The 23,810-nt window shown below is 44.3% G+C and overlaps 1 long non-coding RNA gene across 1 annotated transcript in view; it reads right to left on the bottom strand.

The window, feature by feature from the left end:
- The window catches only part of LOC138770824 (uncharacterized), a 45,632-nt gene extending 26,572 nt beyond the window's left edge, over positions 1 to 19,060 (bottom strand). Inside the window, exons 1-2 of the long non-coding RNA XR_011359511.1 lie at positions 18,988 to 19,060; positions 18,221 to 18,301 (exon numbers count right to left, since the gene is read on the bottom strand). This is a non-coding gene — a long non-coding RNA (uncharacterized lncRNA). The remainder of the gene's footprint in view (positions 1 to 18,220; positions 18,302 to 18,987) is intronic.
- Positions 19,061 to 23,810: the final 4,750 nt, after the last annotated feature.

The following is a 23,810-nucleotide window of genomic DNA, read 5'->3' as shown; positions in this document are numbered from 1 at the left end:
AGATTATTATACATCGCAATGAAATAAAATCTTTCATAAACAAAAACTCCAATAGATCTTTTTCTTTTGCATTCTATAGTGTGACTACCAGCCACCATGATACAATAATTACCTACAGTACCCATATATTACATTGAAAAGTGCCCAGTTTAATCTCTACAGTACATTACAGAACAGCACTATATACTGTACAGGACATTATATACAAGAAACATTCAACAAAACCAGCAATTATAGTACAGTAGTCACTAACTCCTCACTCATCCTTTACTGTATAGTGTCCACCCCCCCCCCCCCCCATCCCAGCACTGTAAAGTATGGGAGATGGTGGTGCACTGGCTGTACTACTACTGTGCTGTATATGCACTCCAGGACTCTTATACATTACAGGATGGGAGATGGTGGTGCACTGATTGTACTACTACTGTACTGTATATGCACTCCAGCAGTCTTATACATTACAGGATGGGAGATGGTGGTGCACTGACTGTACTACTACTGTACTGTATATGCACTCCAGCAGTCTTATACATTACAGGATGGGAGATGGTGGTGCACTGACTGTACTACTACTGTACTGTATATGCACTCCATCAGTCTTATACAGTACAGGATGGGAGATGGTGGTGCACTGACTGTACTACTACTGTACTGTATATGCACTCCAGCAGTCTTATACATTACAGGATGGGAGATGGTGGTGCACTGACTGTACTACTATTGTACTGTATATGCACTCCAGCAGTCTTATACAGTACAGGATGGGAGATGGTGGTGCACTGACTGTACTACTACTGTACTGTATATGCACTCCAGCAGTCTTATACAGTACAGGATGGGAGATGGTGGTGTACTGACTGTACTACTACTGTACTGTATATGCACTCCAGCACTCTTATACATTACAGGATGGGAGATGGTGGTGCACTGACTGTACTACTACTGTACTGTATATGCACTCCAGCAGTCTTATACATTACAGGATGGGAGATGGTGGTGCACTGACTGTTCTACTACTGTACTGTATATGCACTCAGGCAGTCTTATACAGTACAGGATGGGAGATGGTGGTCCACTGACTGTTCTACTACTGTACTGTATATGCATTCCAGCAATCTTATACATTACAGGATGGGATATGGTGGTGCACTGACTGTACTGTACTGTATATGCACTCCAGCAGTCTTATACAGTACAGGATGGGAGATGGTGGTGCACTGACTGTACTACTACTGTGCTGTATATGCACTCCAGCACTCTCATACATTACAGGATGGGAGATGGTGGTGCACTGACTGTACTACTACTGTACTGTATATGCACTTCAGCAGTCTTATACAGTACAGGATGGGAGATGGCGGTGCACTGACTGTACTACTACTGTACTGTATATGCACTCCAGCAGTCTTATACAGTACAGGATGGGAGATGGTGGCGCACTGACTGTACTACTACTGTACTGTATATGCACTCCAGCAGTCTTATACATTACAGGATGGGAGATGGTGGTGCACTGACTGTACTACTACTGTACTGTATATGCACTCCATCAGTCTTATACATTACAGGATGGGAGATGGTGGTGCACTGACTTTACTACTACTGTACTGTATATGCACTCCAGCAGTCTTATACATTACAGGATGGGAGATGGTGGTGTACTGACTGTACTACTACTGTACTGTATATGCACTCCAGCAGTCTTATACATTACAGGATGGGAGATGGTGGTGCACTGACTGTTCTACTACTGTACTGTATATGCACTCAGGCAGTCTTATACAGTACAGGATGGGAGATGGTGGTCCACTGACTGTTCTACTACTGTACTGTATATGCATTCCAGCAATCTTATACATTACAGGATGGGATATGGTGGTGCACTGACTGTACTGTACTGTATATGCACTCCAGCAGTCTTATACAGTACAGGATGGGAGATGGTGGTGCACTGACTGTACTACTACTGTGCTGTATATGCACTCCAGCACTCTCATACATTACAGGATGGGAGATGGTGGTGCACTGACTGTACTACTACTGTACTGTATATGCACTTCAGCAGTCTTATACAGTACAGGATGGGAGATGGCGGTGCACTGACTGTACTACTACTGTACTGTATATGCACTCCAGCAGTCTTATACAGTACAGGATGGGAGATGGTGGCGCACTGACTGTACTACTACTGTACTGTATATGCACTCCAGCAGTCTTATACATTACAGGATGGGAGATGGTGGTGCACTGACTGTACTACTACTGTACTGTATATGCACTCCATCAGTCTTATACATTACAGGATGGGAGATGGTGGTGCACTGACTTTACTACTACTGTACTGTATATGCACTCCAGCAGTCTTATACATTACAGGATGGGAGATGGTGGTGTACTGACTGTACTACTACTGTACTGTATATGCACTCCAGCAGTCTTATACAGAACTGTACTGTATGTGAAGCCTCACAAGTGCTAAACTCACCAGGTACAACCCACCATGCACGTCTGCAAAAACGTTCAGATACCGAGTACTCCAAGACTGGGGGCCCGAAAAGTGTTTGAGGACCAAAGCAAACTTTCCTTGAAAATACTGTCTGAGTTCCAAGCTGTTAGATAACTGGGTATTGATGAGCGAATAGTGAGATATTCGAATATTCGATATTCGTACGAATATCCCACGAATATTCGAATATTCGATCGAATATTCGAAGCCATTAAAGCCTATGGGAACAGGTATTCGATTAGGGAAAAACATCTATTTGACCATTTGGAGGGTGAAACCAGAAGCTGGGGGATTTGAACGCTTATTGAATATTTATCGAATATTCGCGGGATATTCGTACGAATATCGAATATTCGAATATATCACTATTCGATCGAATATCTATTCAGTACAGCTCCAGCTAAACTCATCCCATTCCCTAGCTATACAAAGCTGTATTGCGCTCCCCCTAGTGGCATATAAAGTTTTTTCTTCTAAATGTCTTGTGATAGTATTCACCATTCCTTTGTTATTTCTTCTGTTTTGTCGTATTACAACGTGAAATTAAAATTTTTAGGAGTTTTTGCTATTTGATTTACAGAATGTGTCTATTACGTTGAAGGTGCAAAATCTATTTGACAATGACACAAACAAAGGTTCGGACAATAAATAGAAGTAATGCATGTAAATATTCACTAAGTAAGTAATTTATTGGAAATAATTATTCTTTATTATCATTGCTAGTGTTCTAGCTGCAGATGTCACCGCACAATTCTTCCCTCTACTAGTGTATATAGGGCTCATAATGGCACACATGCTAGTATATTTCCAAAACAGTTCTCCTATAGATATAGTATAGCTAGGTGCAATAAACTACACTCCCAGATGATTCACTTGAAGCAGTGTGCTGTGGATTCCTTGAAATAACATTGATCTACCCTCCCTGCCCCCGCATTACACCACTGACAGCTATCTAAGTGTCTGAGTGCTTCTTCTGCGCCTGATATGCAGGATTACTGTAAATGTATTAATAAAAAGAATAGAAAAAACAATTCTTTTCTTACCCATTCCTCTAACTAATTTTAAGTTACCTGGCAGCAATAGCTGTACAATATACAGTAGATCATTGATCCATAGGAAGACTTTCATGCATTCTAATATACAACTGGTCAGAGGCATTTATGAGGTGTAAGCGGAGGACATCTAGTGGTCTATTTAATAATGACGCTAAACCATTGGGCTCTATGACAGTGATCATTGTTACCATCATTTTGTTATATGGCACTACTAAGAGGCATATTGGCCTACAATGACACTAGAGGGAGCTCATAGCCTACAGATTAAATATTGCATGAGGAAAAAAGTGAAGTATCACCCCACCAATGTCTTTGTAGTAGACGAGGATCATAAAATGGGGACCTGTAATGGGTATCCTAAACCAGGCATCCCCTATAAGAGTCACAAAATGTACTAAACAATACACAGGACCAATCCAATCAGGTCACGGCACCCATGCTGCCCACGCAGTGTTAATCTCTGAATAATCTGACCATGGTCTGGTTCTCAGGGAAGCGAGAATGAAATAATGGGACTACTAATAAATCATATTACGCCATCACTTATCATCCCACACAAATAAACAAGCCCTGTGTATCTAATCTGCCCAATTGTCATCTTCTGGGCCCTGTTTTTCCCTGCCATGTGACTTGGAACCAGACTGGTATTGATGTGTTTGGCTGTCATAACAACCTTTTTATTGCTAAGAAAACTGTTCACTTTGTTTCCCCAACTCATTCTCTTATTGAAGGTTCTAAAATATCTTCTACAAACTTTCCACTACATGAAAACATCCCCATGGGAAGGTTTGAACAAGCGAGATAAGACGTGGCCAATTATATCCTGACTGGGTGTTTTATTCTTGTCCGTCACCCCAAGCCTGTAATACAGTATGTGCAGGGACTAATATAATCCAATCATTCATCCGCCATCACTGTGCTGCTATTTTCATACAAAATGGAGATGTATTAGGCCGGAATGAACATACAACCCTACTAATGATGATGTACCCCAGATGTCAAGTACCCCAGAAGGAGAGGGACCCATACCTGGTTAGCTACCGCCATCATTTTAATGTGTGGTGGAAATTTGTATAGGGTTTCTCCCTTCATAGGACCTACAAATAAGACCATGAAGTGGAGACGCACCCCTATACAGATTTTGGATTAGACTAGAGGAGCTTCAAGTTACCTACCCTGTTTCTCCGAAAAGAAGGAATCCCCTTAAAATAAGACCTAGAAGTTTTGCTGAATTGCTATATATAAGGCATCCGCCAAAAGGAAGACCCAGCAAAGCTTTTGTTTGGAAACATGCCCGCACAACACCAGGGCATGCAGGACATGCTGCTGCCAACCAATGTTCCCTTCCGCGGCCATCCCTTGTAATATCAAGAAGCCTATTGCCTGCCACCCTCCCTGTTGTCCCCTATCGCCAGATGTAAAGCTGCACACAGTCTCCGGTTATCCCATCGCCTGCTTCCATACTATACACTGTCCCTGCTGTGCTGTATGAGTGTGCTGTGGTGAGCTCCCTCTGTTGGCCGGAAGCTGCCATACCATTCGCTCAGTTCCTGCCGTGCATGTAACATGTAAATTCTTCTTCATAGAAAAATAACACATCCCCTGAACATAAGACCTATCGCATCTTTGGGAGCAAACATTAATATAAGACACTGTCGTATTTTTGGGGAAACACGATATGTACATAGAAATAAGAATTAACACTTGGCCTGGACAAGCATTTATGTTGCTCATTCCCTCCTGCTACTTACTAGGTCTTTGACTGCTAAAAGTGTCCTGTACTGCATGGTAAAGAAGAATGCCACTGTGCCCAAATACACATGGTCCTGGCAGATAAGGACACAATGAGGAGCCGCTGTGTATATTAATAGAGATCAGGAAGGAAAATAATGACATTAGGTGGAAACAATGCCTTGTTGCTTATGCTCTGACAGAGTGATGGGTTCAGCTACTGCAGGCACTGGGCATCTATTCTGAGACCCATAAATATTTATAACTGAACCACACAAGGACACTGCGTGTTTGTGATCTTTAAAGAGGCACCGATGTAGAAAAATTTTGCAAGATAAGAATGCTTTCTGAAATCAAAGTGTTAATAATTTTAACAGGTAACAAAATGCAACATGAAGAAGCAGAAGAGAAACCTAATAGATTCTGTATTGGGTGTAACCTCCTGTCTATAATACAGCATCAATTCTTCTAGGAGATTTTGTAGGATTATAGTCAGGTGTATGATCAACCAGTTATGCCATACAGATAATAATGATCATGATTTGCAGCCATAAAACTGGATGAGGAACAGCCAAACTCTGCTCTAAAGGTGGGCTAGTGGACGTTTCATGTTACAGGTCACTCACCATGCCATTACTTATTACAGCAACCAGACGTAAGGTGATTCTACTGCAACAGGAAGGTCTCACAGACAAGAGGCCGCTCTGTCCTGTCTCTGGTTTCGGTGCTTGAGTGACGTCACTGGGGCGCTGACGCCAGGACAGGGGAGATCGACCTCTTGTGACTGCTGCAGTGCGGCCACAAGAGCGAAGAGAAGAAGAGACGCCCGGACCCTGGTGAGTATAAGTGTTTGTTTTTTTATGTTATATGCTATATGGGAGGGGAGCATAGGGGGGCTATATACTACTAGGGAGAACAGGGGGGGGCTATATACTACTGGGAAAGCGCACAGGGGGCTATATGGGAAGGGAAGCGCACAGGGGGGCCTATAGGAGGGGGAGCACATAGTGGGGGGTCTATTTACTACTGGGGAGCACAAAGCGGGGGTCTCTATACTATTGGGGGAGCGTACAGGGGCTATATACTACTGGGGGAGCAAACAGGGGGCTATATACTACTGGGGAAGCGCACAGGGGGCTATGAACTACTGGGGGAGCGCACAGGGGATCTATATACTAGTGGGGGCAGCACACAGGGGGTCTATATACTACTGGGGGAGCACAAAGGGTTCTATATACTTCTTGGGGAGCACACAGGGGGTCTATATGCTACTGGGGGCAGCACACAGGGTTCTTTATATTTCTGGGGAGCACACAGGGGATCTATATATATACATATATATGTCTGGCAGGTTGTGAAGAGACGAATTGTGGCTGCAAGAAATCATCATGGAGGTCTGAGCCAGATGGAGAGGAAAAGGAAAGTGACGCTTTAGATCAAAGACGTCACCTGTGAGTCACTGTATGATGATTTTTGTATTCAGTAGAACATTATTTGGTAGGAGCGCTGCACTGCTCTATGTTGCAATAACAGTAACAGTTCATGAGGAGCAGTGAGTGCACGCACTAGGTAGCAAATGTTTAAAGTTTTAAAATAAAATGATCATATAAATAAAGTGAAGCAGGGAAGCCGGTTCCGTAGAATTGAAAAATAAATATGAAGTTGTTAAAGGGGTTATCCAGTGCTACAAAAGATGGCTACTTTCTTTCAGAGACAACACGACTCTTGTCTTCAGTTCAGGTGCGGTTTGCAATTAAGCTCCATTCACTTCAATGGAATTGAGCAGCAAAACCCTGCCCAAACTGGAGACAAGAGTGGGGCTGTTTCTGAAAGAAAGTGGCCATGTTTTTGTAGCGCTGTCAATACTGTTCAGCCTATTAACCTACAGTATTTATACAGACAAAAGGCATCTATGAGGTAGAAGATTGCCCAGTATGTTGGCCCAAGTGCCCCACTGTGAGCTCCTTTTTGAAACATCTTAAAACAGAACTGCCTTGCAGAGCTTTTCAGCCCAGGTCTGCCCCGGTCCCCTAACGCAGACCTACCTGACACTCCTGCACCAGCCCTCAAACTCAGGCTCACGCTTTTCGCAGCCCAAGCATGATCCCTTGATGCAGACCACCCACCATCCTTCTTAGCCCAGGCCTGCTCAAGCCCCTTAATGCGAACCTAGCCCAGCCCTGCTGCAGCCCCTTAACTCGGAACCGCCCGGTGCCCTTCCAATCTATTGGTTTTATAGAATTCTGTCCGATCTCGTTTCTTTCACCCAGGACAAACTATGTATCCTTTAAAGCTTTTTTATTGCAAAGCATTTTTCATAGCAGATGAGGTTACATGCATGCATCAATTGCATCAGCCGGAGGCTCTCACTTAAAGAATGATTTGTCTTCTAACTACGAGTACTAAAGTTTAAGAACTACACTTATATATTTCAATAGAGATAAAAGAAGGATGCCAGCCCTTTCTTCCGAGTGCCTTTCTTAGTCTGGCCTCTCCCCACTGACCTGTCTGGTACGGGTGACCCCACCAGGAGTAGTACTCCCACCAGCTTAGCTAATTGGATCATCAAGGCACGCAAGCTCCCTCACCACGTCAAGGTGAAGGCACCAAGAGGGAGCCCCTCCTCCCTAGCCCAATTGCTCAATCAACCCATTCTGAACAAGAATTTACCTATCTTTTGTAAAAACCCACAAAGAACTCCTTAAAGAGTGTCGGACCTTCCCAGCCCATAACAAGGACCCACCCAGAGCCCATCCCAGCCCTGGCCAGCCTAGCACCCTTAAAAAGTCAAAAACACTGTTGGGACATCCAACAAGAGGTATATGGGAGATCCTCTAGTAACCAATTTTAATTTAACAACCAATTTCAAGTTAACAACATGAAATATCTAACATATAAACTAACCAGAATATATACAATTTGCCCATGGGGTGCTAAGGCACAGCGTCCACTCCGGGTCTAGGTTCAGGGAAATCACCATCCCGCTAGGCCTTCTAGTAGTGGAGTCCAAACTGCCTCAGCATCACAGGGGAGCCCATTCTAATGGAGACAATGTCCTCCACCCGTTTCCAGAACATTGAGGGGCCACTCAAAGGAAAGGGGCAGTCGAGCCGAAGCTGCAGACGGTTGTCTCCATCCTGTATTTTTAATTAAAACTTGTCCTACGTTGTCTTAATATTTAAATAGCACATTTACTTTTGACAGAAAGTTATCTAAAAGTTATCTAAAACATATGGTCTTTGTATATCATATATACAGTCTGCCCAAGGGCTGCTAAGGCCCATCTCAGCCTTTTATTGTGTACCAGCCCGGTGCCCAGCCCACTCTAGGCCTGCCCCAGCCCACTAACGTAATGCAGACCCACCCAGCCCCCTTAATAAGTAAAAAACATTGTTCAGACATCAAACACCTAAACTGGAAAATATACAGTTAGCCCATGAGGTGCTAAGGCACAGCGTCCACTCCGGGTCTAGGTTCAGGGAAATCACCATCCCGCTAGGCCTTCTAGTAGTGGAGTCCAAACTGCCTCAGCATCACAGGGGAGCCCATTCTAATGGAGACAATGTCCTCCACCCGTTTCCAGAACACTGAGGAGCCACTCAAAGGAAAGGGGTAGTCGAGCCGAAGCTGCAGACGGTTGTCTCCATCCTGTATTTTTAATTAAAACTTGTCCTACGTTGTCTTAATATTTAAATACCACATTTACTTTGGACGGAAAGTTATCAAAAACATATTGTCTTTGCATAGCATATATACAGTCTGCCCAAGGGCTGTTAAGGCCCATCTCAGCCTTTTATTGTGTACCAGCCCGGTGCCCAGCCCAGTCCAGGCTTGCCCCAGCCCACTAACGTAATGCAGACCCACCCAGCCCCCTTAATCAGTAAAAAACATAGTTGAGACATCAAACATCTAAACTGGAAAATATACAGTTTGCCCATGAGGTTCTAAGGCACAGCGTCCACTCCGGGTCTAGGTTCAGGGAAATCACCATCCCGCTAGGCCTTCTAGTAGTGGAGTCCAAACTGCCTCAGCATCACAGGGGAGCCCATTCTAATGGAGACAATGTTTTTAATTAAAACTTGTCCTACGTTGTTTTAATATTTGAATAGCACATTTACTTTTGACAGAAAGTTATCTAAAACCCTTACCATATTGTCTTTGTATCGCATATATACACTTTGCCCAAGGGCTTCTAAGGCCCATCCCCGCCTCCTATCATGTACCCGCCCAGTGCCCAGCCCAGTCCAAGCCTGCCCTAGCCCACTAATGTAATGCCAACCCACCCGGCACCCTTAATAAGTCAAAAACATTGTTGAGACATCTAACACCTAAACTGGAAAATATTCAGTTTGCCCATCTGGTGCTTTAGCACAGCTTTACAGTAAGAAACAATAAAGGCCAATGCTGCAGAGAATTGGTAGATAATGCTTTTATGGAGAAGTGTATACTTGTGGGGCGTGGTAATAGTGCATATATGACACAGCATTGCAGATGTCAGCAGTGTCAGTGATCTCCAAAGGTCAAAAGATAGCCAATTTTAGATGACAATAAAAACAGCAGCAGCAGCAGTTTGTTCACCCCACATGGCGTAGACTCTATCCTTTTGGATGGCAGTGACAGCAGCACCAGCAGCACTCTGTTTGACCCCGAAGGGCCAAAAACGAACAGTACTCTCTGTGGATTATATATGCATATCAATACAGAAGCAATGCTGGTAGTCAGCTCCATCCAATACAATAGCAGAATGAAGCAAATGAGGGACAACCACCTACGCTGGAAGATGACTATCTTGCTGACCAGAGGAATTAACAAGTTTCAAGCATAGGAGGAGATAAGGACCTCACTAGCCCTTAACCTTCAGCTCTGAAGCCTTTTGAAAACGGTAGCTTCCACCATTGCTATTTGGTGCTCTGTAGGGCAAGCCATAGATATATTGAGCAGCAGGCTATATTCTGTAGAGGAGTGGGGTTAAGCTTCCTGAGACCAATGGTCATGATTCATGAACAGGTGTGGTGTCATAGGTGCCAGTAGGAATGTAGACAACTCTGTCCTGACAATGAGGTTACTGCAAATATTGTAGAATTATCAGGACCAAAAATGAAAAATTCAAAAGAAATAAAGAAATATACACCAGTAGCAAGTAAATATTTTGCATTCCCCAGCAGGCGATAGTGTCATGGACAGCGAGTGTGGACCCGCTGTGCTACTCAACCGGTTTGGCTTTGGGCCACACCAGGGAGCAGAGTCTAAGTGCCCTCTAGGTTTTCACCCTTTATCCCGCTCCAGGATGCGGAAGCTGGACCTCTGCGGCTAGAGGACACCAGGTCGCTCCACAAGTGTGGTCCCGGTGTGAGCAGCAACTGGTCACCAAGGACCAGAAAGAGTCGGTGCCAGGCACCGGGAAACAGGCCAAATATACCTGGTAAACAGCCCGGAGAGTCACAGCAGTACCAGGGATGAACAGTGTATTGCAGTCAGATAAAAAGAGGATCAGGGTAGTCAGATTCAAGACAGGCAAGACTATCTGTGTCGGGATATGGGAGTGGCAAAAAGGACTACAGTCTATATTGGTTATATATTAGATCTGAGAATTATGATGTATAATACCAAAGTAGACCCCTGGTTCTTGGTCATTTTTTTAAGCTACTGGACAGTAAAGGAATTGTAACATTTCATATGTCTACATTGCTAAATCATATATGCTTTAATGTGTATAGGATTACTGAGGTGGATTATGAGTAGCGTATTGGAGGTAGGGAGTTAGTAATGAAGAGCACCTATGACACCATCAGCAGTTAGTGTACTAGGGATTCCAGTCAAATGACTTGATATAGGGTATAGGAACACGTTACTCTCAGATCAGACACACCATCAAAAAGAAAAACTAGACAAAAAGATCAGGATTTGTCTTCCACCTCCAGAACTCTTCTGGTTTGCCTTCGTCATCCCTGTGGCAAGGGTGATCGGTTTGCATGTGGTCCTTTTGAAGGGGGAATACTACTTAGTTGTTCCCACAACAAATTGGGGAGAAATTAATGTATGCGGTAATGACAGTTTTTGGGTTCAGAAACTCAGAAAGTTTTCTTGTCATTATCTGGAATGCCAAGGTGTAATTTAGAGTATGTTGACACGTGTTTGCGTTTCATTGCATTAACGAAACGAAGGACAGCTGGACGTTCATTAAATGGTAAATTATAATATGGAAACTCATTAACAAAACTAGATTACAATTTATTGCCTTGTCCAAAGGTGATCTCATTATCCTCTTCCCTTCTTTTATTTTCTGTTTTTTTTCTTAATTTTACTATACTAAGGAAAATGATTACAACTAGGTTAATGTGTGTAGTTCTCTTGTGTTTATCCCTATAACAGATAACAAACTGTGGATGCAATTCACTTATTGAACTTGTATTCACCCTTATAACAGATAGCAAACTCTGTGAAATGCAGATAGTTTAATGCAAGGCTATGGAACTTAACTGTAAACCGCATGATTTGAAGGTTCCCCTTCACTATTGGGATGCACCACTGTGATGTATTTTAGCTCTATAAAATGTAGCTTGTTCAATGTGAGAATGTGATACTTGTCTGTAGTGTAGAATGGACCACTTAGAAGGTCCCCTGAATTATTGGGGTACACTACTGTGATGTATTTTAACTCTATAAAATACAACTAAATTAATGGGAGACTTTGGAGCTTGTCTACACTGAAAACTATTTTAAAAGTACCACCAACTATTGGGGTACACCTGAATAACTATTATTAAAATGTATCAATACCACATTTAATTTTGACAATAATTTAAAACATTGTTGGAACATGTAACACCTAAACTTACTGGAATATACAGTTTGCCCATTGGGTGCTAAGGCACAGCGTCCACTCCGGGTCTAGGTTCAGGGAAATCACCATCCCGCTAGGCCTTCTAGTAGTGGAGTCCAAACTGCCTCAGCATCACAGGGGAGCCCATTCTAATGGAGACAATGTCCTCCACCCGTTTCCAGAACATTGAGGGGCCACTCAAAGGAAAGGGGCAGTCGAGCCGAAGCTGCAGACGGTTGTCTCCATCCTGTATTTTCCTTTTTAATATATATATATATATATATATATATATTTTTTTTTTTTTTTTTAAATAAAAGCAATTTATAACCGGTAATGTGTATCAGCTATGGCCTCTACAAGGTGATGACAAGGAGGAACAATGAAGACCTATGGTTCAGTGAATTGGTAGACATTGATTTTATACAGAAGTGTATACTTGTGGGGTGTGGTAATAGCGCACACATGACACAGCATTATAGATGTCAGTGACCTCCAAAGGTCAAAAGATAGCCAATTTTAGATGACATTGAAAACAGCAGCAGCAGTCTGTTTGACCCCATAGGGCTTAGAACCTATACGTTTGGATGGCAGTGGAAGAAGCCCCAGCAGCACTCTGTTTGACCCAACAATTAACAGTATTTTCTGTGGACTATATATGCATGTCAATACAGACGCAAGCTGGTGGTCAGATCTATGCAATACAATAGCAGAATGAAGCAAATGAGGGAAAACCACCTAAATTCTGTAGAAGAGCAGGATGCGCTGCCCGAGACAAATGGTCATGAACAGGTGTGGTGTCATAGGCGCCAGTAGGGATGTACACAGTTCTGTCCTGACAATGAGGTTACTGCAAATATTGTAGGATTATCAGGGCCAAAAATAAAAATTTCCAAAGAAATACAGAAATATACACCAGTAGCAAGTAAATGTTGCGCATTCCCCAGCAGGCGATAGTGTCATGGACAGCTAGTGTGGACCCGTTGTGCTACTCAACCGGTTTGGCTTTGGGCCACACCAGGGAGCAGAGTCTAAGTGCCCTCTAGGTTTTCACCCTTTATCCCGCTCCAGGATGCGGAAGCTGGACTTCTGTGGCTAGAGGACACCAGGTCGCTCCACAAGTGTGGTCCCGGTGTGAGCAGCAACTGGTCACCAAGGACCAGAAAGAGTCGGTGCCAGGCACCGGGTAAGCAGGCTGTAGAGTCAGCGCAGTACCAGGGATTAGAGGGGTATTCTAGTCAGATAAGTAGAAGATAAGGGTAGTCAGATTCAAGGCAGGTCAGACAATCTGTGTCGGCAAATGGGAGAGGCAAAAGGGACTATAGTCTATATTGGTTATATATTAGATCTGAGAATAATGAAATATCACACCAAAGTAGACTCGTTTCTTACTTGGCCATTTTGTAAGCTATGGGACAGTAAAGGAAGTGTAACATTTCCATGTCTACATTGCTTAGTCAGTATACACTTCAATGTGTATAGGATTACTGGTGGATTATGAGTAGGGTACTGGAGGTAGGGAGTTAGTAATGAAGGGGACCTATGACACCATCAGCAGTTAGGGTACTAGGGATTCAAGTCTAATGACTTGATATAGGGTATAGGAACACGTTACTCTCAAAACAGACACACCATCATAAGGAAAAGCTAGACAGAAAAATCAGGATTTGTCTTCCACTTCCAGAACCCTTCTGGATTGCCTTCGTTGTCCCTGTGGCAAGGGTGATCGGTTTGCACTTGGTCCTGTTGAAGGGGGAATGCTGCGTGGTTGTTCCCATAATGTAAAGAGACAACAAAGTCTTCACAAAGTTTTTGGGTTCAGAAACTCAGAAAGTTCTCTTGTCATTATCTGGAATGCCAGGTGTAATTTAGAGTATGTTCACACATGAAGGCGTTTCATTGCTTTAATGCAACAAAGGACAACTGGACATCCATTAAATGGTTAATTATATTATTGAAACTGATTATCAATACTAGATTACAATCTATTGCCTTGTCTAAATGTAATCTCATTATCCACCTTCTCTACTTTTTTTTTCTTTTTTTTTTTTTTTTACCTTTCTGCATCTCTTTGAGAACCTTTATTTTACCTAATAAAGATCATTAGAACTGCGTGTAGTTCTCTTGTATTCATCCATATGACAGATAGCAAACTCTGTGAAATGCAGATAGTTTAATGCAAGGCTATGGAACTTGTCTTAACGCTAAACCGCACCACTCAGAAGGTGCCCTGAACCATTGGGGTACACTTCTGTGTTGTATTTTAGCTCTATAAAATGTAGCCCGTTCAATGTGAGACTATGATACTTGTTTGTATTGTATAATTAATATCATCCTGTATTTTTATTTTAAACTCATCCTACATGTATCAATACCGCATTTAATATTGACAATAATTTATAGACATTGTTGCAACATGTAATACCTAAACTTACTGGAAAATACAGTTTGCCCATGGGGTGTTAAGGCACAGCGTCCACTCCGGGTCTAGGTTCAGGGAAATCACCATCTCGCTAGGCCTTCTAGTAGTGGAGTCCAAACTGCTTCAGCATCACAGGGGAGCCCATTCTAATGGAGACAATGTCCTCCACCCGTTTCCAGAACATTGAGGGGCCACTCAAAGGAAAGGGGCAGTCGAGCCGGAGCTGCAGACGGTTGTCTCCTTCTTTTATTTCCTATTTGTAAAGTTTTATGTTTTCAAAATAAGAGCAATTTACGACTCGGCTGATGGACTAGCCACTTAGCCAGTCAGTGACTGGGGCGGGACATGCTTCAGTCACTGATTGGCTGAGTGGCCAGTTCATCATCCAGGGCATACCTTTTCCCCCGAGTCGTGGCTTCATCACAACTCAAGGGAAAATGCTTTCCGGCAGGGGTCCCATGGCTGGTCCTTTTAAATTAAAATATAAAATTCATAACAAGAGATATATGGGACATCACCAAGTAACCAATCTGAACAGAACAGACCACCCTCTAATGATAAGACGAATATTCAGGTGTCTGTGGAAATTACAAACAATATTGAAAGTTTCAAGAAATTTCTCCCTAACAACTATCATTGATGTCTTTTTGTAGTTTTAATTAAAATCCATGCTACGCGTTATTTATGTTTAAATAGCACATTTACATTTGCTAATAAATTAACAACAATATTGAAACATCACCACAACTTTCTGGAAAATACAGTTTGCCCATGCGGTGCTAAAGCACAGCGTCCACTCCGGGTCTAGGTTCAGGGAAATCACCATCCCACTAGGCCTTCTAGTAGTGGAGTCCAAACTGCCTCAGCATCACAGGGGAGCCCATTCTAATGGAGACAATGTCCTCCACCCATTTCCAGAACACTGAGGAGCCACTCAAAGGAAAGGGGCAGTCGAGCCGAAGCCGCAGACGGTTGTCTCCATCCTGTATTTTTATTTAAATTTCATCATAATTTGTCTTTATGTTTGAATAGCACCTGTCGACATATGTAATCACCTTCAGCAAAGTTATTCCCTATATATGAGTCCATTTAGACAAAGTGATTTCTCGGCTGCAGAGGCTACAAATGAGTGCAGATCAGCAAGATTGACGCTCTTTTGCTATGCCTTTACATGGTATGAGAAATGGAGCGCCCAGGCTGCACGAACGATGGCTGTATCGTTTGTGCAGTCCTGGAAACAGACAGCACATATCTATCTATCTATCTATCTATCTATCTATCTATCTATCTATCTATCTATCTGCGCTGTGAGTTTCCAGCTCACAAGCAGTGCACATTAACCACGCTGCTTAAGATCCGGCATCTGGCTTCCCCAGTCTTCCATCCGCCAGCTATATCTTCAGGCCCCACCTCCACTGGTTGTCTTTCATTCCAGAGCAGTGGCCTGAAGATAAAGCTGGCAGCCAGGAGACTGGAGAAGCCAGATGCTGGATCACAAGAAGTGCGGATGTAAGTATACACTGTTTGCGATCTGGAAACTGACAGCAAGGATATATATATATGTATATATATATATATGTATCAGGGCCGGGACAAGCAATTTTGGTGCCTTAGGCAGAGAAGACAAATGGCGCCCCCCCCATATGTATATATATATCCCCTGTTTGCTTCCCCCAGTAGTATATAGACCCCATGTTTGCTTCCCCAGTTGTATATATATCCCCTGTGTGCTGCCCCCAGTTGTATATATTTTTATGTATATATATTTATGCATATACACACAGACACACATTTATGCATATACACACACACACACACATTTATGTACAGTATATACACGTATGTATACACACACACAATCTTATGTATACACACACACACTCTCTTATGAATACACACACACACACACTCTTATGAATACACACACTTTCACACATGTAAACACACGCACACACACAGACACAAAACAGCTACCTCTGAGTGACACACACACTCTCACACATGTACACACACACACAGACACAAAACAGCTACCTCTGAGTGACACACACACTCTCACACATGTACACACACACATACACACAGACACAAAACAGCTACCTCTTAGTGTGACACACACACACACACTCTTATGTATACACACACTCTTATGAATACACACACACTCATGTATACACACGCACACTCTTATGTATACACAGGCACACTCTTATGTATACACACACACTCTCACACACACTCTTATGTACACAAACACAGACACAAAACAGCTACCTCAGTGTGACACACACACACACACACACACACTATTATGTATACACACACACTTATGTTTACACACACACACACACTTATGTATACACACACACACTTATATACACACACACACACACACACACACACACACTCTTGTTGTCGCTGTACACATACACAGGCACAAAACAGCTACCACTCAGCTAGGTTGCTTGCACTTTCTCTCCTCTTCGTCCTGGGACTGTCATGGAGGGGTCTGCTGCTGATGATGATGATAATGATGCAGCGATGAGCAGCTGACAGGAGAGGCCCAGGACACAAAACACAGGCAGACACTTCCTGGTCATCATGTGCTGTGTCTGCAGGCTGCCGTTCTTCACCTCCTCCTCCTCCTCTCTGTCCCGACAGCTGAGCAGCTCCCAGAGCCTAGTGGATGTGTAATGCTGCACATTCCCCCATACTGGCCTCCTGCACCAGGTCAGACGCCTCCTGGCAAAGGGAGCTCAGCCAGAGCAGTGTCTTCAGCCGAAGGCCGCCCCTCCCCCCGGCCCTGTGGAGCAGCAGCAGAAGACTCACAGACTTGTGTATCTCCCGGCAGGGGGCTGATGTAATCAGCTTCTGTATGCTGCTTCCGGGTTCGGCCTGGTGGCGCCCCCTGCTGTTTGGCGCCCTAGGCCATCGCCTACCCCTGCCTACTCTTTGTCCCGGCCCTGATATATATATATATATATATATATATGTGCTGTCAGTTTCCCTTTATCCTTATTGGTCGCACAAAAACCTGTTTACACAGGAAGATGTGCAGCCGATAAAGATCAATTTAGGGGGTTTGCTCGGTCTTCACAGTCATTTTTACATGGCCGATTAGTGCTTCTAGTGACGCTCTTGCCCGATAATCTGCCTGTGTAAAAGGCCCTTAAGTTGTTTCATGATTGGTTGTGGTTAATGACTCCCAAACAGCTACAGCACTACACTACTGAACTGGTAAAGCTGAGGCTACCAAAGCCCCTATTACATGGCGCAAGTGAGAGAGCAGGTAAGTGAGAGTGGGGCCGCGAAGAGCTGTGGAGGGGCTGTCTGGGTGATGGCTAGATCGTCCGGGCAGCCCATAGAATATAGCAGCGGTCTGCTGCCGCCACTCCTATTCCACTGAGGTGTGGCAGCAGATCGTTGCTATATAAGTAATTTGTCTTTTAACATGTTGAAAGACAATGGCAGACAACGATCAGCCGACATTGTTCATGTCGACATATTATTGTCATCTATTACACAAGACGATTATTGGCCGAATACGGACGATAATCGTTTTGTGTAATAGGGCCTTAAGTGTCCATATTATTGTCTCTTCACCATGAAAACCAACTCCCATTGAATCTAATCGAGATCAATGGGATCACTGTGCACACAGTGCAATAATAAAAGAGATCTTTTACCTGTGTGTCCTGTGCTTGCATCCAGACACCTCTTATTTCTCACTTCACATGATAGTGGTCAGGAGGGTTCTCACCAACAACCTTTAAATGTATCAGAAAGAACAAACTTTTAATATAATAATACAGTGTCCCATTATAAAGGGATAATGTGGGGACAATATTTTCTCTAGGTCACACACCGCATAGATATGCTATATTCTAAAGTAGTTTTTTTTTTTTTTTTTAAATCCATAAGCTTCTCTATAGGACAAATGGCTATATATGTATACCTGTATACACACGTCTCCAGGGCTTGGATTGTGACAGTGGGAGACACAGCAAAGCCAAGTTCATCAATGTGTCCCGAAACCGCTTCCGCCCTCTTACTACCAATCAGGAAGTGAGCGGGGACGCAGCGGTACTGAACTGAATATTCATCAGACGGCAGTTCCCCCTTAAAGTTAACCGTCACTTCAGTGTGTAGATGATCATACATACAGGTTATACAGTAATAGTCTAGCACTATTTGCCGTTTTCCTGATATTTCTGTTGATATGTCCCTACCTTGAGTCCATAATCTCCCAATTTAGTCTATGGAGAGTCTCATAAACACCTCAATACCTCCCGTAACCATGGCAACAGGGCAGTTGTGTCCTCAGCCACTTCACAGTCAGTATAGGAAACATCCAAAACAAGCATCATATAATGTTACAGTGATGACCACCACCCCCTGCAGGATACTAACAGGGCCCTGGTGATAACGGGGTATGATAAAATGGTATACATACATAGTCTGGCTGTTGTTTCCAGTTGTTGACGGTCGGTGGACGGTCCTGAGCTGTATTGTGTAGTGATGACCTAACAACTGCCCATAGCAACCAATCACAGTGCAGGTTATAGTGCTCCAGCAGTAGAAGCTGCTCTGTGATTGGCTGCCTATATCAGCCAATCACAGTGCAGCTTATAGTGCTCCAGCAGTAGAAGCTGATCTGTGATTGGCTGCCTATATCAGCCAATCACAGTGCGGCTTATAGTGCTCCAGCAGTGTAAGCTGCCCTGTGATTGGGCAGCATTTATATCAGTTACTTCTAGCATATGTTCATAGACCCTGCACATAGAGAAGTTGTCAGTTTTTATGGTGTCTCTCAGTGGCGTAGCTACCATGAAGGCAGGGAAGGCACTTGCTATGGGGCCCTGCACTGCAGGGGGCCCGGGGGCCCGCCTGGCCTGTCTCCCCTGTCTTCAAGGTAGCTACGTTACTGATGGTTAAGCACCCTGCCAGAGACGCAGAAGGGAGCGTCTGCAATCCCCTCTGAGACACCTCCGCACCTCCCCCTGACACAGGCTCGGAGCGTCCTGCACCAGTGTCCCCCTCTCCACAAGTGGAACAGTCCCGGGATGTTCCGCTAAGCCCCGCCCCCAACGCCCACCGCGGGTGGGATATTCGCTCATCGCACATGGCCTGAGGAGGAGACACAGCAGGAAGATGGTAACTATCACTGCCAGCTGGAAGTCACCAGCTTCCCTGGCATCCTGTATAATTGGGGTCACTCAGGCTCAGCTTCCCTGGCATCCTGTATAATTGGGGTCACTCAGGCTCAGCTTCCCTGGCATCCTGTATAATGGGGGTCACTCAGCTTCCCTGGCATCCTGTATAATGGGGGTCACTCAGGCTCAGCTTCCCTGGCATCCTGTATAATGGGGGTCACTCAGGCTCAGCTTCCCTGGCATCCTGTATAATGAGGGTCACTCAGGCTCAGCTTCCCTGGCATCCTGTATAATGGGGGTCACTCAGGCTCAGCTTCCCTGGCATCCTGTATAATGGGGGTCACTCAGGCTCAGCTTCCCTGGCATCCTGTATTATGGGGGTCACTCAGGCTCAGCTTCCCTGGCATCCTGTATAATGGGGGACACTCAGGCTCAGCTTCCCTGGCATCCTGTATAATGGGGTTCACTCAGGCTCAGCTTCCCTGGCATCCTGTATAATGGGGGTCACACAGGCTCAGCTTCCCTGGCATCCTGTATAATGGGGGTCACACAGGCTCAGCTTCCCTGGCATCCTGTATAATGGGGGTCACTCAGGCTCAGCTTCCCTGGCATCCTGTATAATGGGGGGTCACTCAGGCTCAGCTTCCCTGGCATCCTGTATAATGGGGGACACTCAGGCTCAGATTCCCTGGCATCCTGTATAATGGGGGACACTCAGGCTCAGCTTCCCTGGCATCCTGTATAATGGGGGTCACTCAGGCTCAGCTTCCCTGGCATCCTGTATAATGGGGGTCACTCAGGCTCAGCTTCCCTGGCATCCTGTATAATGGGGTCACCAGCTTCCCTGGCATCCTGTATAATGGGGTCACTCAGCTTCCCTGGCATCCTGTAAAATGGGGTCACCAGCTTCCCTGGCATCCTGTATAATGGGGTCACTCAGCTTTCCTGGCATCCTGTATAATGGGGTCAGTCAGTCTCCCTGGTATCCTGTATAATGGGGTCAGTCAGCCTCCCTGGTATCCTGTATAATGGGGTCACTCAGCTTTCCTGGCATCCTGTATAATGGGGTCAGTCAGCCTCCCTGGTATCCTGTATAATGGGGTCATCCCGCTTCCCTAGCATCTTGTATAGTAGTCAGTATAATGGAGGCCACCCCCTGGACTCAGAGCTGCCCCAACCAGCAGGGACTCCAAACGGCCTGCTACCACTCACCAAACCCCCGCCCCCCACACCCCCCACCCCAGGGCACAGCGTCTCAGAGCTGCCAAATGCAGGGGGACAGCTCCATATCGCTGGTACAGGTAATATGTTGGGGGGGCCCCATACACTTTTTTGCTATGGGGCCCCATGAATCCTAGTTACGCCCCTGGTGTCTCTTATAGACAAGGAAATCATGCAGTGTTATCTACCTGTATCCTCACACTGCAGTGACACCAGGGCTGTAGCCCCTGCCAGGAAAAAGTTGTCACTCTCACATTAGTCCAGCAATGGTTATACAGGCTTATTGACTAGGACTACACATGGTATCAGCCATGTTACCACCCTCACATATATCAAGTGCCTAACCTAAAAACGTATTTCAGCAACAATGTGGGGGGTCAATGAGGTGGAGCCTAGAGCATCTGTGCCCTAAGCCTGCAACGCCCTTCTCCCCGCCTTTCTATTTTTTGGCCAGCCAATGGGCTGGATCTTCATCTTTTGATTTTCAGGAGGAGAGGGGACTCAATTTTCATTTTTGCCTCGGGCAGCAGAGAGGCTAGAATCGGCCCTGCCATGAGTCCTTTCATTTATAGAGTTAATATATTATTATAGGAATCAGATACCTGTCTTGCGTGGAGGTCTTATCTCATACATTACAGCATCTTGATCACCATAAGGCTATGTTCACACACTGTAAAAGACCAGCCGGTCTCTGAAAAGATCATCTTGATCTTTAGTGGCGCAGAGTTCTGATGCGGGTGCATCCCTGCACACCCGCATCAGAACAACCCACTGCACACTATAGAGCGAGCGACCGGAGCCGCACGCTCCATAGTGTGCACTGACAGGGTTTCCTGCGGCCGCTATTCAGTGACATGTCTGTTTTCCATGGCGCTGCGAGAGATCCCGGCCGGACCTTATACTGTGTGTATACACCCCGGCCGGGATTCCATAGAGGCCAGGTAACGTATATTTTCGTATAGATCACGGCCGTTGTTGCCGATCGTACTTTTATGAAAATATACGTTGTGTGAACATGGTCTAAAAGGGGACATCATTATATTGTTAAATCAATGTTCCAAAATGATTATCCATGGTGAATAAATGCTCTCTGCTGCCGCCTCCATGTCTGCAGGTCCACCATATCTCATAATGGATAACATCCTGTAGACTTTGATGATCAGTTAAAGGGGTTATCCAGCGCTACAAAAACATGGACACTTTCTTCCAGAGACAGCACCACTCTTGTCTCTAGTTCAGGTGTGGTTTGCAATTAAGCTCCATTCACATCAATGGAACTGAGTTACAAAACCCCACCCAAACTGGAGAAAAGAGTGGGGCTGTCTCTGGAAGAAAGTGGCCATATTTTTTGTAGCGCTGGATAACCCCTTTAACCATTCTTTAGCGAGATCTTCCATTAACATTGATAGAAAACAAACCAAAATGTAAGGTGTCCCGATACATACATAACAGCACAGATTGTAAGAGATGATGGGAATCACTGGCGGATGGTACTTTCCTGCTATCCTGGTTCTTTTATATCATGCTTTGTCTAATTTACAGCCTACCTGCATTTGCCCATCCCAGGACTCCACTGCAGATGTTGTTTGTGGAGACAGGGCTTTGGCATAATGGAAAATCTGACCACTTTGTTCTTGAAGACATAAACCACCACTAGAGTTGTCTGGCTGCGGCCATAGAGAACACACATTTATGTGAACATTCATGTGTATTAGGACGGGAGAGATAACTGTCCGGACAAAAGTTATTGAAGGCGTATAACCTCCTAGGGCTTCCCTGATCCAGACAGTTGCTAAATGGATGCATCTTTCTAGCTGTAGAGAAAATACATGGTACAGTGCTCCCTAGCATGATCAGCTGATCAACTGGGAAGCTTCAGACTTTTTAAACAGAGGGGTAACTTTTCTTGTGCCATAAATTGAAATGCTTTGTTGAAATTATTGTGACTGATGATTATTATTTTTATTTTTACCTTTCACTTGAAAATTCTAATATTTTTTTTTTATATTTTATTCATTGTTTTATGTTTTTATTGTTTCATGGATTCATGTTATTTCTGGATTTTTTTTTTTTTTAAACTCTTGTTAGTGGACATTAGAAAATATTTTACAAAATATCTTTAACAATTTTTTTTTTCTTCTATGTTTTTTTTCGCCTTTCTTCTTTGAATGGTTGTACAAGGCCGAACCTCCAGCCTCATCCTCCTAAGCCTGTACATGTGCTGAGTATTATTTGGTTTGACACGTGAGCCTATTGTAGTGACAGTGGGATTAGGGCACAGGAAATAACTGGTTTTAAGACCTGATACACACTAATTGTGTCTGCGGAGGGGAAGGGAGCAGGGATGTTGCACCTCAATCCTCAACGTGCTCTCTGAGTCTGTGGGTGACCTCGAGGCCGGCAGTCAGGCATGGCTGATCTACAGCTGATAACCACTTTTCCTGCCACTTACCCAGTGACCTGAAAAGGCCCTTAGTGCCGCCTACTGACCTGCTTTGAACCCGCATCTACAAGCATTTGCAGATAACTCTATTGGCAAATCCACAATATTTTGATGTCTTTTTTTAGGCAGCAGAGCAGATTTAAGGGGTACTTAGGTGAAAAAGCTTTCTTTCAAATCAAGTGGTTTCAAAAAGTTATATAGATTTGTAATTTGACTTCTTCTTAAAAGTCTTCCAATACTAATCAGCTGCTGTATGTCCTTCAGGAGGTGGTGTATTCTTTCCAGTCTGTCACAGTGCTGCCAGCTTTGTCTGTAACAGGAACTGTCCAGAGCAGTAGCAAATCCCCATAGAAAACCTCTCCTGCTCTTGACAGTTCATTTCACTGACAGAGTTGGCAGCAGAGAGCACTGTGTCAGACTGGAAACAATACACTACTTGCAGGACATACAGCAGCTGAT

The sequence above is a fragment of the Dendropsophus ebraccatus genome, chromosome 13, assembly GCF_027789765.1.
Source record: "Dendropsophus ebraccatus isolate aDenEbr1 chromosome 13, aDenEbr1.pat, whole genome shotgun sequence".
Taxonomy (NCBI): domain Eukaryota; kingdom Metazoa; phylum Chordata; class Amphibia; order Anura; family Hylidae; genus Dendropsophus; species Dendropsophus ebraccatus.
The sequence above is the reverse complement of the archived record's forward strand: the minus strand, read 5'-3'. Positions and strand labels throughout refer to the sequence as shown.